Source organism: Pseudonaja textilis, chromosome 1, assembly GCF_049901715.1.
Source record: "Pseudonaja textilis isolate UNSWEBS1 chromosome 1, rPseTex1.2, whole genome shotgun sequence".
NCBI lineage: Eukaryota > Metazoa > Chordata > Lepidosauria > Squamata > Elapidae > Pseudonaja > Pseudonaja textilis.
In genome coordinates, this window is record NC_141990.1 from 323,806,502 (window position 1) to 323,820,915 (window position 14,414).

The 14,414-nt window shown below is 49.5% G+C and overlaps 1 long non-coding RNA gene across 1 annotated transcript in view; it reads left to right on the top strand.

Annotated features, from left to right (window-relative positions):
- The window catches only part of LOC148128384 (uncharacterized), a 604,018-nt gene that overhangs the window by 203,925 nt on the left and 385,679 nt on the right, over nucleotides 1–14,414 (top strand). The window lies entirely within an intron of this gene.

Below are 14,414 nucleotides of genomic sequence, written 5' to 3' on the forward strand. Positions count from 1 at the left end.
TTGCCAAAACAAGCAGGCTTGGAAAGGAAGGGAGCCGAAAAAAACCACAGGGAGCGCATCAGTGGGTGGGTGGCTAATTGGGTGGGGCGATCTGGGAAACCTCCACTCCTCCCCCAGTAGGAAAAAAAAGAAACCTAAAAGCCTATTTAGGCTATATCAGCAGGAGGGGCAAATGCTACGCTCTATGCCGATGGCGACATCAATGGCGAGGTGCGAGCAAGGCTGAATGCAGCCTGGATGCGTTGGCGAGAACTCACTGCTGTGTTATGTGACAAACGAAGGCCAACCCGTCTTAAATCTAAGATTTACAAGACAACCCTCCACCCTGTTGCACTGAATGACCCTGAATGCTGGGCCAACAGCTCTCTCCGTGCCATGCGAAATACGAATGCTCCCCTGGATATCGGGCATCTCTCTTCTGGACCACATCAGAAATGACACTGTTAGACAACGTTTTAGTGTGGCATCAGTTATAGAGAAGATAGCAATTGCATTTAGTCTTCTATACCGCTTGACAGTGCTTTACAGCCGTCTCTAAGTGGTTTACAGAGTCAGCCTGTTGCCCCCAACAATCTGGGTCCTCATTTTACCGACCTTGGAAAAGATGGAAAGCTGAGTCAACCTTGAACTTGATGAGAATCAATCTGCGAAACTGCAGGCAGCCAGCAGTCAGCAGAAGTAGCCTGCAGTACTGCCCTCTACTGTGCCACCATGGCTCAAGATGAGAGAAGGCCGGCTCCGCTGGTATGGACATGTCCAGAGAACAGCACCTCCCACCGTGGCCAAGACTGCCTACCGGCTAGAAGTCAATGGCTGGTGGCCTCGCGGGTGTCCAAAAGAAGAGATGGCAAGACACCATCAACGAAGATAGGAGAGCCGTGGGCCTGCGCTCTGGAGATGCAGCCGACCATGCAAAGTGGCATTCGATGATTTGAAAAGCGGATCCTGCACCTGCAAGAAGGAGGAGGAGGAGGAGGGGGGGAGAGAAGAAGAAGAAGAAGAAGAAGAAGAAGAAGAAGAAGAAGAAGAAGAAGAAGAAGAAGAAGAAGAAGAAGAAGAAGAAGAAGAAGAAGAAGAAGAAGAAGAAGAAGAAGAAGAAGAAGTAGTAGTAGTGGTGGCAAATGGAGATGGGAGAGGGCTGTGTGAACTTTCTAAAGCTAAGTTTTTCCAATTTGGCAAGTTGGGTGGACTTCAACCCCCAGAATTCCCCATCCAACAGATACCAAGTAGTGGGTGGGACCCTTTGGGAAGAAGTGCAGGACCTCATCCTGCCTTCCTAGCTCCCTCCCTATTTGTCTGAGGCCGTTATGGGCTTTTGGATGGGGGTGGGATTCAAATTTTTTAACAACCGGTTCTGTGGGCGTGGCTTAGGTGGTAGGCATGGCTTGGTGGCCTTTGACTGGGTGGACATGGCTTGGTGGTCATGTTATTGGCTGGGTGTGGCCAACTCAATGTCACATCGAGGCATGCATCTTCTCGCCTGGCCTCTCATGACTGTGGGGATGTTGCAACAGTCGTAAGTGTAAAAAATGGTCATGTCACTTTTTTCAGTGCCATTGTAACTTTGAATGATCACTCCACACAAGCAAAGTACCAGCAAAGGAAGGAAAAAAAACTCCAGAGACATTCCTGAGACAGGAAGTCTAGTCCTGCCAAGAATGTAATAAGAGTTATCGGAGAGGCAGTTTCTGTAAGCAACGCCAGAATGTTTCCTTCCTGCCTTCCTTACAGGATTAGGCCAGTCATTTCTTCTAAACAACCAGTTCTCTGAACTGCTTAGAATTTTAACAACCAGTTCTAGCGAATAGGTGCGAACTGGTAGAATCCCACCCCTGCTTTTGGATAACTTTTGTTGCAGGAACTGGATCATGGCGGGTTAAGAATGTGACTTTCATGGCACTGCAGAGCCATGTGTCCATCCATGGAGGACTTACTCAATAAACCATGAATATGAGGTTTATACGTGCAGCCTGGGTGTAGCTGTTTCGTAGGCCTCTCCACCCGGTTTTCTCACTTTCCCAGCCCCCTTTTTCCTTGGCCCCTTCTGAATGCAGGTAGTCCTCAACTCACAAACCAAAATGGGGCCCAACATTTCTGTTGCTTGGTGAAACCATTGTTAAGTAAGTTTGCCCCGTTTCACTATCTTCCTTGCCACAGTTGTTGAGTGAATCATTGTAGTTGTGAAGTTAATAACCCAGTTGTTAAGTGAATCTGCCTTCCCCATGGACTTTGCTTGTCAGAAGGTCACAAAAGAGGACCGCCTGACCCTGGGACACTGCAACCGTCATAAATATGAGTCAGTTGCCAAGCGTCTCAATTTGGATCACATGACCACGGGGATGCTGCCATGGTCCTAAAGTGTGAAACATTGTCGTAAGTCACTTTTTCCAGCGGCGTTCTAACTTTGAATGATTGTAAGTTGAGGAGCTGTGGTTGTAGGACAACCAAACGTTGGGAGGCTGTTTCGGGCATTGGATTGCTCTCATCCAACTCGCACCCATTCAATAACGAAAACGGTAGTTTATTCTCCATCCCTGGCTAACCTGTTTCCCTTTGTATTATGCAGCATTGCAGAGTGACTCTGCCCTCTACCAGAAGTTTGATCCTGACGGACTCAAGGTTGAATCAGACTTCCATCCATTCTGTGGTCAGTAAAACAAGGACCCAGATTGTTGGGGGCAATAGGCTGACTCTGTAAACTGCTCAGAGAGGGCCGTAAATCACTATGAAGCAGTATACAGGGAGTCCTCGACTTATGAACATAATTGAGGCCAAAATTAATGCCGCTGAGCGAGACATTTGTTAAGTGAGTTTGGCTCCATTTTATGACTTTTCTTTGTACGGTTGTTAAGTGAATCATTACAGTTGTGAATAACCCAGTTACTAAGCGAATCTGCTTTCCCCCTTGACTTTGTCAGAAGGCCGCAAAAAGGGGAATCACGTAACTCCGGGACACTGCAACCATCATAAATACGAGTCAGTTGCCAAGCATCTGAATTTTGATCATGTGACCGTGCGGGATGCTGCAATGGTCGTAAGGATGAAAAATGGTCCCAAGTCACCTTTTTTTCAGTGCCGTTGCAACTTCGAACTTTCACTAAGCGAGTTATTGTCAAGTCGAGGACTATCCGTGTAAATCTGGTGCTGTTTTCCACCCCATTCCTGGATCCGAGGCTGCCTGGATACTGGCCTGTGTCTGCCTCCCCCTCGGCTGGCTGCCCATCTGCCGGCGGCAGCGAGGGGCCAAGAACAATGGAGGTGGCAGGATATCCTGGGGGTTGGGGAGAGACGGGACAAGGGGGCATTGATCCGGAAAACGCTTGTTGTCGCCCGGGGTGGATTCCTAGCAGGAAGAGCCGGTCAACACAGGGACTGGAAGAATGCATCCTTTTGTGCCCTGACGGTCTGCATTTACAAGGAACTTGCTTTGTTTTCTCGTTCCTGTCCAAACACCATCCGCCTCCCCTCCCCTCCTCTTGTCCGGCAGCTGGAAAGGCACATAAAGCCGCCTTATTTATGCTCACCGAGTGATAAGGCGGGTGGAGTCCGGTTAGGGCAGGGGTAGGGAAACTTGGCTCTTTTATCACTTATGGACTTCAACTCCCAGAATTCCTGAGGGAGCCATAACAGGTTCCCCATCCCTGGCCTACTGGTTTTTCAGTTGTGGGGGAAATCAATTTTTGACTTGAATGGGACTGTTTAATATACAAATGTAGGACATATTCTATATTAATGTATATTAAACAGTCCCATTCAAGTCAAAAATTGATTTCCCTCACAACTGAAAAACCAGTAGGCCAGAGATGGGGAACCTTTTATGGCTCCCTCAGGAATTCTGGGAGTTGAAGTCCATAAGTGATAAAAGAGCCAAGTTTCCCTACCCCTGGGTTAAGGCATTATGAAAACCTATCTGGTCTGGTTTATAAACCAGGATTTAAGATTTAGCTATGAAGGCAGTTGCTTCCCGGCAGGGGTGGGATTCAAATATTTTCACCACCGGTTCGGTGCGCGTGGTTTGGTGGGCGCGCTTTGCACGTGTGCACACACTTTTCGTGCTGGCGTGTACACCAAGCACACACTTTGCGCAGGCACAGAGGCGTTTGCACAGGCACAGAGGCGTTCTAACTCGCCTCCTGCAAACCTACACTATCCTGGTCGCTTCAGCAGCTGCCGTGTGACACTCTTCTGTGCCACGCAAAGCAGTTGCACTTCAAATTTAGTGGATAAAGGTGATTATGGGAGGAGCAGGGGTGGGTGGGCCCAACAGCAGAGTGACGGAGAAAACCTGTTAGGTCTCTGCTGCTCATCACTGCTACTGACTCAGCAGAACCGGGCCGAACCGATAGAATACTACCACGGCTTCCCGGACTTTTTCCTTCCTTACTCCAAGCTGCTCGCTTGATTTATTTATTTATTGGTTTGTGTTTGTATCCCACCTTTATTATTTTTACAAGTAACTCAAGGCAAAGAACATTTCGAACATATTAGTACTGCTTTATAAAGCCTTAGTAAGGCCACACCTCGAATACCACATCCAGGTTTGGTCACTACATTACAAAAAAGAGACTTTGGAAAAAGGGCAGAGAAGAGCAACTAAAATGAATAAAGGCCTGAAGACTAAAACATATGAAGAACAGTTGTAGGATTTGGATTTGGCTAAGTCTAATGAAAAGAAAGACTAAGGGTGACACGATAGCAGTACTCCAGCATTTGAAGGGCTGCCATAAAGAAGAGGGGGTCAATTTATTTTCCAAAGCACCAGAAGGCAAAACAAGAAGCAATGGGTAGAAATTAATCAAGGAGAGAAGCAACCTACAACTAAGGAGAAATTTCCTAATAGTTGGAATAATTAACCAGTGGAACTACTTGCCTCCAGAAATTGTGGGTGCTCCATCACTGGAAGTTTTGAAGAAGAGATTGGATAACCATTTGTCTGAAATGGTATAGGGCCTCCTGCTTGGGCAGGGGGCTGGCCTACTCTATTTCAACTCTATTCTGATTGACATCTTTCTCCACCTATTTTCCCCAGCACAACAACTGTGTGAGCTGGGTTGGGCTGAGAGAGAGGGACTGGCCTACAATCACCCACCTGGTTTCAGGAACCGGTCGTGAATCACTTCAGCATTGCCCAATTTTATGACCTTTTTTTGCCATGGAGGTTGTGAATCACTGCAATGGTTAAGTGAACCATCTGGTCATTAAGTGAATCCGGCTTCCTTTACTGACATTGTTTGTCGGAAGTGACTGGGAAGATCACAAATAGTGAACACTTGGCCCCAGGAAGCTGCCACAATCACAAACGCATGCTGGTTGGCAAGGGCCTGAATCTTGTTCACACGTCTGTGGGGAGGTTGTGATGGTTGTAAGTACGAGGACCATCATAAGTCACTTTTTCAGTGCCATTGCACCTTCAAACAGTCCCTAGATGAATGGTTGCAACTTGAGGACTAGCTGCACCATAAAGAAGAGAATGAGCAGGGCACGAGAGCCAGAAACCAAGGTTAGTCCCCTGTCAGATTTTATTTCTTTTTTCCGGCCCTGCTTTCCCACAACAAAAAGATGATAGTTGATAAGATAGATAGATAGATAGACAGACAGATAGACAGACAGATGATAGTTAGACAGATGATAGATAGATAGATAGATAGATAGATAGATAGATAGATAGATAGATAGACAGACAGATAGATGGATAGATAGATAGAGGTAGGGTGGGGCAGAGGTAGGAAGAAAGGAAGGAAAGAAACAAGGAAGAAATAAAAAACGCAGATAAATAGATGATAGACAGATGATAGATAGGTGGGCAAATAGATGATGGATAGATGATAGATAAAAGGGGTAGGGTGGTACAGAGGTAGGTAGGTAGGAAGGAAGGAAAGAAACAAGGAAGAAATAAAAAGAAGGACGGAAGGAAGAAGGCAGGAAAGAAAGAAAAGGAAGGAGAGAGAAAAGAAAGAAATATTGTAGTATAGTAAATTCCTAAATAGGACGACCAAGTTGGCAGACAGATCTGTCAGCCTTCTGCAGGGCTTACATTTCCATGGGATGGGGCCTCTAAGCAGGCACGCCTGGGAGTTGGTCCTGCACATCTTGTAATTTGCCAAGTTTGGCAAGAGCCAACTTTGGCGACTCCCCAGGGATCCTGGGCCTGTCAAAGCAAGCCGTTCCCAGAATGCATGCATGACGGGCTACCTCCAGCTTCACGGGTCACCTGCGCCACTGCAAAAATAGGCACAGCTTCCTTTACTTGTACGGACACCTGGCAGATGGTTCCTGAATTGTTTTAATGGGCATTGAATCTGCAGCCTTTTTTCGGGTGGGGGTGGAAGTTAATGGTGAAGGTCTATGGAAAAACCTCCATAGTTTTGTTTGGTTTCAGTGCTAGATAATCCAATACGTGTCTTAGCATCCGTTCCAGCTATTTCAGGACGCTCTGTTTGCTCTGCCTTCTCCAAACAGTTGATGCTTGGAAGTGCTCCCAGAGAAACCAAACTGGCTGGAAGTCACACTCGCAACTCATCCCCAGGGCATCAGGCCGAAGAAGACCAGTGTGTCCTGCTCTCTACAACGGCCCTGACTTTCACGGATATCTCCCCAAGGCCTGGGTAACCTGCGCAGCTATTGGCGGATCAAACGTCTGCAGACTTAACAAGGGTTTGGAAGAAATTTGAAAGAATTCGCATCCAACTGGGGAATAACCAGAGTTGCGGAAATCTAGACCAGCCTTTTTCAAACTTGGCCATTTTGTTTTTTGCTGGCTGGTGGATTCTGGGAGTAGAAGTCTACCCATATCCAAGTTCCCAAAGTTTGTGATGACCCAGGGCATGGCACAAAGGCAACACAGTCAAATAAGCAATAAGAGTCCCTTTATTGTCTCCAACTTTGCCCCCAATGTCCAGGTTACCTTTGGCTGGAGAAAAACTCTCCCAGGAACAGCCTTTAACTTTAGAAAATTCAGTCCAAAACAAGGTATACACAAACTAACTTAAAATCCAAACCAAACCGAAGTAATTAGTCTGACAGGGCAGAAAAAGGAATTTCAAACTTGAAAGCATGGCAAAACTCACTGAGTTGGGAAGATGCCAAGAACACAGATAAGCCACAATGATACAAGTCACATTTGCTCCCAACAGCTTGATGCACGCAGGTTGCCTTTTTTATACACTGTGTTCCCAGCTGCAGCTAATGAAGGGAATCAGGACCCTTTCCTCCCCCATAAGCCATGCAACCCACGTTGCTCTCTTCTTCATTCCTCCCCATGTGCCTTGCGTCTTCTTCTGAATTCCCTCTCCCTTGTTCTACCTCTCCCTGGCTCTGCCCAGCCGGACTTTGCCCTTCCCCAGCCAACAAAGCCACACTCCCACAGCCAACTAAGCTACACTCCCTGTCAGCTGTTAGGCTTCCTCCTCCAAGTCAGATTCCAACAGTTTGGAAAACACAGGACAACTCTTGGATGGCAGTAAAGGGATGCAGAACTCTTTACTGCCCTCCAGTGGTTGCGCAGATTTCTGCAGCCCACATAGGAGAGCTCATTTGGAGGCTTCTTTAAATTAAGGTGTTGAGATGGAGGCTTTTCCAGGAAAGCGAGAAATGTCAAGCTGCAGATCTAAATTTGCAGGCAGGCAGCTGGGGAAAGACTCTTAATTGTGGGTGCCCATGTTGGAGGTTGTGGTCATTCTGTGTGCCCACACTAAGAGGTGGGTGAGGAAGGCCCCCATGGGAAGGAGGGCGGCTACTGGAGGAACTAGCGAGAGGCTGGCAGGCGGAAACACCCCTTGATTAAATGGGGCAGCAGAGCGAGGCCAGGATCCAAGGCAGCAGCTGATGACCGGCTTTCTTTCACCCCAGCTGGGACAGCTTCGCCTCAGCCAGTTCCTACTGGGTGGCAACTTTTCAGGCTTTTATTCCAAGCCCTGCAGCAGCGGGCACACCCTGTCATTATCCAGAACCGCCTGGGAAGGGAGAAGGCAGAGCAAAGATGTGGGAGAGGGATGTGGGGAGGGGGAAGGAATTGGGCAGGGATGGGAAAGTGGCCCACGGGTAGGAAGGGAAGGGGGTGGCTGCAGGGCGGCCCACCCAACCTTGCGGGAAGAGCCTCTTTAAGTACCAAAAGGCACCTGGCTAGTGTGGTTTGCAGCAAAGACGGTGCCAAGTCTGCGCACTTGGCAGGGAAAAACCGACGCTTGAAATTGGAAGGAACACCGGATTTCAAGGTGAGCCAAGGCTGCCAAGAAGCGGCAACCCAGCACGGCTTTAAAAATCTTGAAAATGCCTATCCCAGATCTGATAAGAGAGAATGACAGCGGTGCCCACGTGCGAAGTGCATTGAGTTGCCATGCCTTGAGGGGCAAAGCAGCCTTGCTTTATTCAGGATGGCTTTATTCTGGCTCTTTTTTGTGGTTTTAAGGCAGCTTCCTTTGCCAAGGGCTCCTGCAAAACACACACACACACACACAAAAGCCTTCGAAAAGAACACAGCCTGTGCTCATTTTGTTTGGATTTTTTTCCCTGTTTTTTTTCGTTCCATGTGCAAAATGTCTCAAGCCTATTTCTTGGGTCAAGGACCTGCAAGGAAGATTCTCATCTCTAAATGTTTTAAGAGGAGGACAGGGAGCCATCTGTCTCTCCTGGATGATTTAACTGGTTTCCTTGTAATGTGCAGAGAGTTAGATAAGTGTTTCTCAAACTCAGCAATTTTAAGATAAGTGGACTTCAACTCTCAGAATTCCCCAGCCAGCTTGAATCTACAGAACTTGAACAATGGGTCCCTATCCAACAAAATGAGGTTTAATGTGGAGAAAAGCAAGATTTTACAGTTAAGACAGGAAAAACAAAAATTACAAGCAGGGATTAGGCAAAGCCTGGCTCAATAGCAGTAACTGTGAGGGGCACCTTGGAGTCCTTAGTGGACGATCACTTAACTATGAGCCAGCAGTCTATGGCAGTCACCAAAAAAGCTAACACAATCCTTGGTTGTATAAACAGAGGCATAGAATCAAAACCACATCAAGTATTAATACCTTAGTAAGACCGCATCTTGAATATTACATCCAATTTTGGTTAAATTACAAAAAAGATATTGAGATTTTGGGGAAAGTGCAGAGAAGAGCAAGTAGGATGGTTAAAGGTCTGGAGACTAAAACATACGAAGAACAGTTTCAGGATTTGGGTATGGATCGTTTTGAGGAAATATAGACTGAGGGTGACATGACAGCAGTGTTCCAATATTTGAGGGGCTGCTATTCAAATTATTCTCCAAAGCACCTGAAGGCAGGACAAGAAGCAATGGATGGAAACTAATCAAGGACGGAAGCAACCTGGAATTAAGGACAAACTTCCTAACATAACCAGTGGGATAGCTTGCCTGCAGAAGTTGTGGGTTCTCCGTCACTGGAGATTTTCAAGAAGAGACTAGATAGCCACTTGTCTGAAATGGTATAGGGCCGTGATGGCGAACCTGTGGCACGCAGAGACATTTGTGCTGGCATGCGAGCTGCAGGCAAACTTACCTCACTGTGCATGTGTGTGCCTCACTGCTGATTTTCAGTGGGTTTGAGGCCTTTTTCGGCCTCCCAGAGGCTTGAGGAAGGCTTCTGCAGGCTGAAAACTAGTCCTGTTTCGTCACTTCCTGTTTTTCCAAAAATACTGGAAGTGACGAAACATGGCAAGTTTTTGGCCTGCAAAGCCTGCAGAAGCCTTCCTCAAGCCTCTGGGAGGCCAAAAAAGGCCTCAAACCCACTGAAAATCAGCTGTGAGGCGCAGTGCAGGTAAGGGGGCGCCGGGGGTGGTGAGTGAGTAGGGATTGTACACGCATGCGTAGGGGATGCGCATTGCCTTCTGGGTGCTGGCACGCAAGCACGCGTGCAGTTTGTGGCACAGGAGCCCAAAAAGGTTAGCCATCACCGGTACAGGGTCTCCTGCTTGACTAGACTAGAAGACCTCCAAGGTCCCTTCCAACTCTAATTCAATTCTGGGAGTTGGAAGTCCACACATCTTAAAGTTGCCAAGTTTGAAAAATATTGTGTTAAGATTAGTGTTCTCAACCTTGACAACTTTAAGATGTCTGGACGTGGCTGGCTAGGGAATCCTGGGACATGAAGTCCGTACATCTTAAAAGTTGCCAAGGTTGAGAAACACTGGACTACATGACCATTTGTTTTGATTCTATGCAAAAAGTGATCTACAGTTAAAAGAAGAATACACCACCTACAAATGAAAGTAACAGTGGCAAAATGGAATAAACAGGATAGATTACCCCTTATCACCATTTCCAGGCCGAAGGCAAAAATGTTTCCATTTGTGCTCGAAACATCCCTCAATGTTATTACATTCATATATTAAATAGGGTTTCATACATTCGATGAATCAGAATGACATGCATAATTCCCGCCCCTCTCCTTTCATTTATCCTTTTAACATCTTGTGATGTCAGCAAGGGGAAGAGATGAAAACAAACAGGCCCAAATTCATCCAGGAATAAGTTTGCACAACATATTGAAGTTGTTTATTAAGTTAACTTTGCTAACCTGGTTTGCACACCCCAATTCATGACTGGTTAATTTGAGAGTTACCCTTGCTGGCCAATTCGGTCAAGCAGAAAATGACCAAAGGGAACGTACTCAGCTAAAGGCTCACCCATATAGAATAGAACAGAATAGTATAGAATAGTTTATTGGCCAAGTGTGATTGGACACACAAGGAATTTGTCTTTGGTGCATTTGCTCTCAGTGTACATAAAAGAAAAGATACATTTGTCAAGAATCAAGGTACAACACTTAATAATAGTCATAGGGTTATATAGTCACAGGGTATATAGTAAATAGAATATAGTCATAGGGTACAAATAAGCAATCCAATCATACTAGGAAACAGTCAATAAAAATCCCAAGGATACAAGCAACAAGGTTACAGTCATAAGTGGGAGGATATGGGTGAAAGGAAGGATGGGAAGATTAATAGTAATAGTAATGCACACTTAGTAAATTTTTGTATGCACCAATATAACCAGCCGAAACCAGTCCTCAGGGCTGGTGTGAACCATCCTTCCATATCCCTGCAGACCTCGATTCCTGAGCTCCAGTCGCACTCCAGCTGCAGGTTTGCAGGGAGGGAAGGAGGGCCTTTGCAAAGGAGGAATGCTTCACCAGAATGATATCCTGGGGAAGCTGGGAGCTGTGCGCTTGTGTGAAGGGACTCACGTCACACAATGATCCCTTTCAGGGGGCCCCCATGGCAGGGAAGTGGAGCGGGGGGGGGCAAGGTCAGGCTGGAGCTGCCCTTTCGGCCTTGCAATTTGCTATTTATATATTGGCTAAAGGCGGGGAAGCGGGCACCAAAAGGAAAGGCCCCAAGGAAACAAGAACCACACTGTCCCTTCACTCTCCCCCTCCCACATTTATAGAATTCCTCTTCCCTGGGCTGCCTTCCTCCTCCTCCTCCTCCTTCCCCCCACCACCCAGTGCTGGCTTTCACAGATCACCAGAGGGCAGAAAGGGGGGGGGAGGGGACTCTCCTGTAAAAGGAACAGTTGTGGCATCTTGCCCGGGGAGGGAGCAGGGCCCGCCTGAACCCGTTGGCTTAGCTGGAGCAACCCGGAGGAAGCTGCCTGCCGCCGCCAGCTTGGGCTGGGAGACGCTGAATGCCCCAGAAAAACTCGTGGAGGGAGGGGGGATGTGCACACCCATGCACACCGCTGCTGCCTTGGGAGGGTGCATGTTGCAAACCTTTGTCCCAGCTTGTCTAGGGAAGGAGGGCATCCTGCCTCGTCAGGAGAGAAGGGAGACTGGGAGCTGAATTTTAAATTGGGGGAATCAGAGCTCAGATTCTGGCCCACCATATTGGTTCCTCTTCCTTCCTTCCTTCTTCTTCCTCCCTCCCTCCCTCTTTCTTTCTTTTTCTTCCCTCCCTTTCTCTTTCTTCCTTCCCCTCCCTCCTCCCTCTCTTACACACACACACACGCACGCACAAATGCATCACCGCCTCCCTGCCCACAATGTGTTTGAGAGGGGGCTTTTTCTCCTGCAGCGTAACGACTCCTTTCCTTCCCTCCCAGACGCGTTTAGGCCTGTTTTTTTTTTTTTTTTGCGCACTGGGCTTGTTGTTGTGCACACTCTCCGCTCCAGAGCCACGAAGCCTGGTCGTGCCCTGCTCCGTTCCCGACTCCTGTCTTTAGGTGTGTCCATAACCGCCTCTAAAGTACACTTAAAGAGAGCCAGGCGGATAGCCGCAGGCGCCCAGGGCCGCGTTCACACGCAATTGGGTCAAGGCACCCTCGCGTGCCTCCCTCTTTTGTGCACACATACACACACACACACACACACACACACCCCTCCCCAATTCCTCTCCTTCGCGCGCGCTCTCTCTTTGGCACTGCAATAGCACCAAAGTAGATTTCGTCTAAAATAAAAATAAAAATCAATGAACGCTTTCCCGGGCTTTGCAGCTTCCTTCCTACTCTTTTTCCTGCCGTTTCCTCGCTGGGTTAACCCCCCCTTTTTTTTTTCCACTCCCCCCCCCGTTTCCTCATAGAGGCAGCTGCGCACCCACGCGCTCCCCTCCCCCCCCCATCTGCACCCGCCGCCGCCGCCGTTTCCACGGCCCCTCTCTTCAAAGGCGCGCGCGCCACCCTGTGCCCTGCGTGGGCGCGCCAAATCTCTTGCACTCACTGGGAGGAGGGGAGAGAGGAGGGGGAGGAACAGAGGAAGAGGGAGAAGTAGGGAGAGAGAGAAAGAGGGAAGGGGAAAGAGGAGGGAGGTGGAGAGAGAGAAGTAGGGAGAGAGAGAGGAGGGAGGTGGAGAGAGAGAGAAGTAGGGAGAGAGAGAAAGAGGGAAGGGGAAAGAGAGAGGAGAGGAAGAGGGCGATGTAGGGAGAGAAAGAGGGAGGGAGGGGGATGGAGAGAGAAAAGTAGGGAGAGAAAGAGGGAAGGGGAAAGAGAGAAGGGAAATGGAGAGAGAGAAGTATGGAGAGAGAAAGAGGGAAGAGGAAAGAGAGAGAAGGGAAGTGGAGAGAGAGAAGTAGGGAGAGAAAGGGAAGGGAAAAGAGGAGAGAGGGGGAGAGGGGCAAAGAGAGAGGAGGGAGGGGAGAGATAAGTAGGGAGAGAGAGAAAGAGAGAAGGGGAAAGAGAGAGAAGGGAAGTGGAGAGAGAAGTAGGGAGAGAAAGGGAAGGGAAAAGAGAGAGAGGAGAGAGAGAGGAGAGGGGCAAAGAGAGTGGAAGGAGGGGGAGAGAGAGAAGTAGGGAGAGAGAGAAAGGGAAAGAGGAGAGAGGGAGCGCGGAGAGGAAGAGGGCGAGAGGGAGAGAAAGAGGGAGGGAGAGAGAGAGAGAAGGACAGAGAGAGAGAGAAAGGCAGAGAAAGAGGGCTCTTTTTCTTTTTCTTTCTCTCCCTCGTCCACCAAGGCGCCCGTCTGGCTTCCCCACGCCCTCCTCTTTCCCCCCTCAACTCCCCCGTCGGAGCGCATAATGCGCCTCGCATGCGAACCCTCCGCGCTCGACGCGCACCTGGGGCCTCCCGCTTCTCTGCCCCCCCACAGCTTCCTCCTGCCCCCAGGAATCTGGCAGCTGGCCAGTTGCCACGGCAACCGCCATCAGCTCGGGATGTATTTTCTTAACCAGGGCTCTGTGGGAACCTGGCCGGCGGCCAAAGCGCTCCGCCTCGGCTTGCGAGGCCGCCCTCCGTAAGCTGGCTGTCAAGGCCGGCGCGGTGCGGTGCGGCAGGGGAAAAGCCGGCCTCTTGCTTGGCTTCCCTCCCTTCCACGCGCAGGCTCGCACACGCCCAGACCCCGCCTGCCTGCCTGCACGGAGGAGAGGCGGCCCCCGACGTCCTCACGGCGCGCGGGGTGGGGGGAAGGCCGCGACACCGGCGTCTCCCTGCCTTATCTCGGCCCCATCCAGCCCCCGCCCCCCCCCGTCCTCTCTAATAAGCGATCAGCGCCGGGTGTGCGTCGTTTCCCACTCCCACGCAATTGTGCCAGCTGGGCACGGCCCGCCAACTGCTAGCAACGCCACGCCAACCGGGCGCCGGGCGCCACACCCAGAGCACCCATTTCGGGGCCTAGCCCCGTAAGGATCCCACACAGCTCCGGCTTGGCGCGGCCTGACCTCTTGATAGAGACCCAGGCAGCCCTGCCTGCTGCTTCCCGCCGCCGCCGCCGCCGCCGCCTTTCCTGCCCGGAGCTGCTGGGTTGGCTGCAGCTGTTTGGGCTCTGTGGGTTGTGTGGATGTCCTCACAACAGCCCGGCGAGGTTGGCCAAACTGGGAAAGGCAGACAGGCCAAGCACCCCCTGCTTCCTCTTAACAGAATAAGCGGTTTGGAAGGGACCTTAGAGGTCTTCTAGTCCAACCTCCTGCTCAGGCAGGAAACCACATATCATTTCAGACAAATGGTCATCTAATCTCTTCTTTAAAAGCTCCAGTGTTG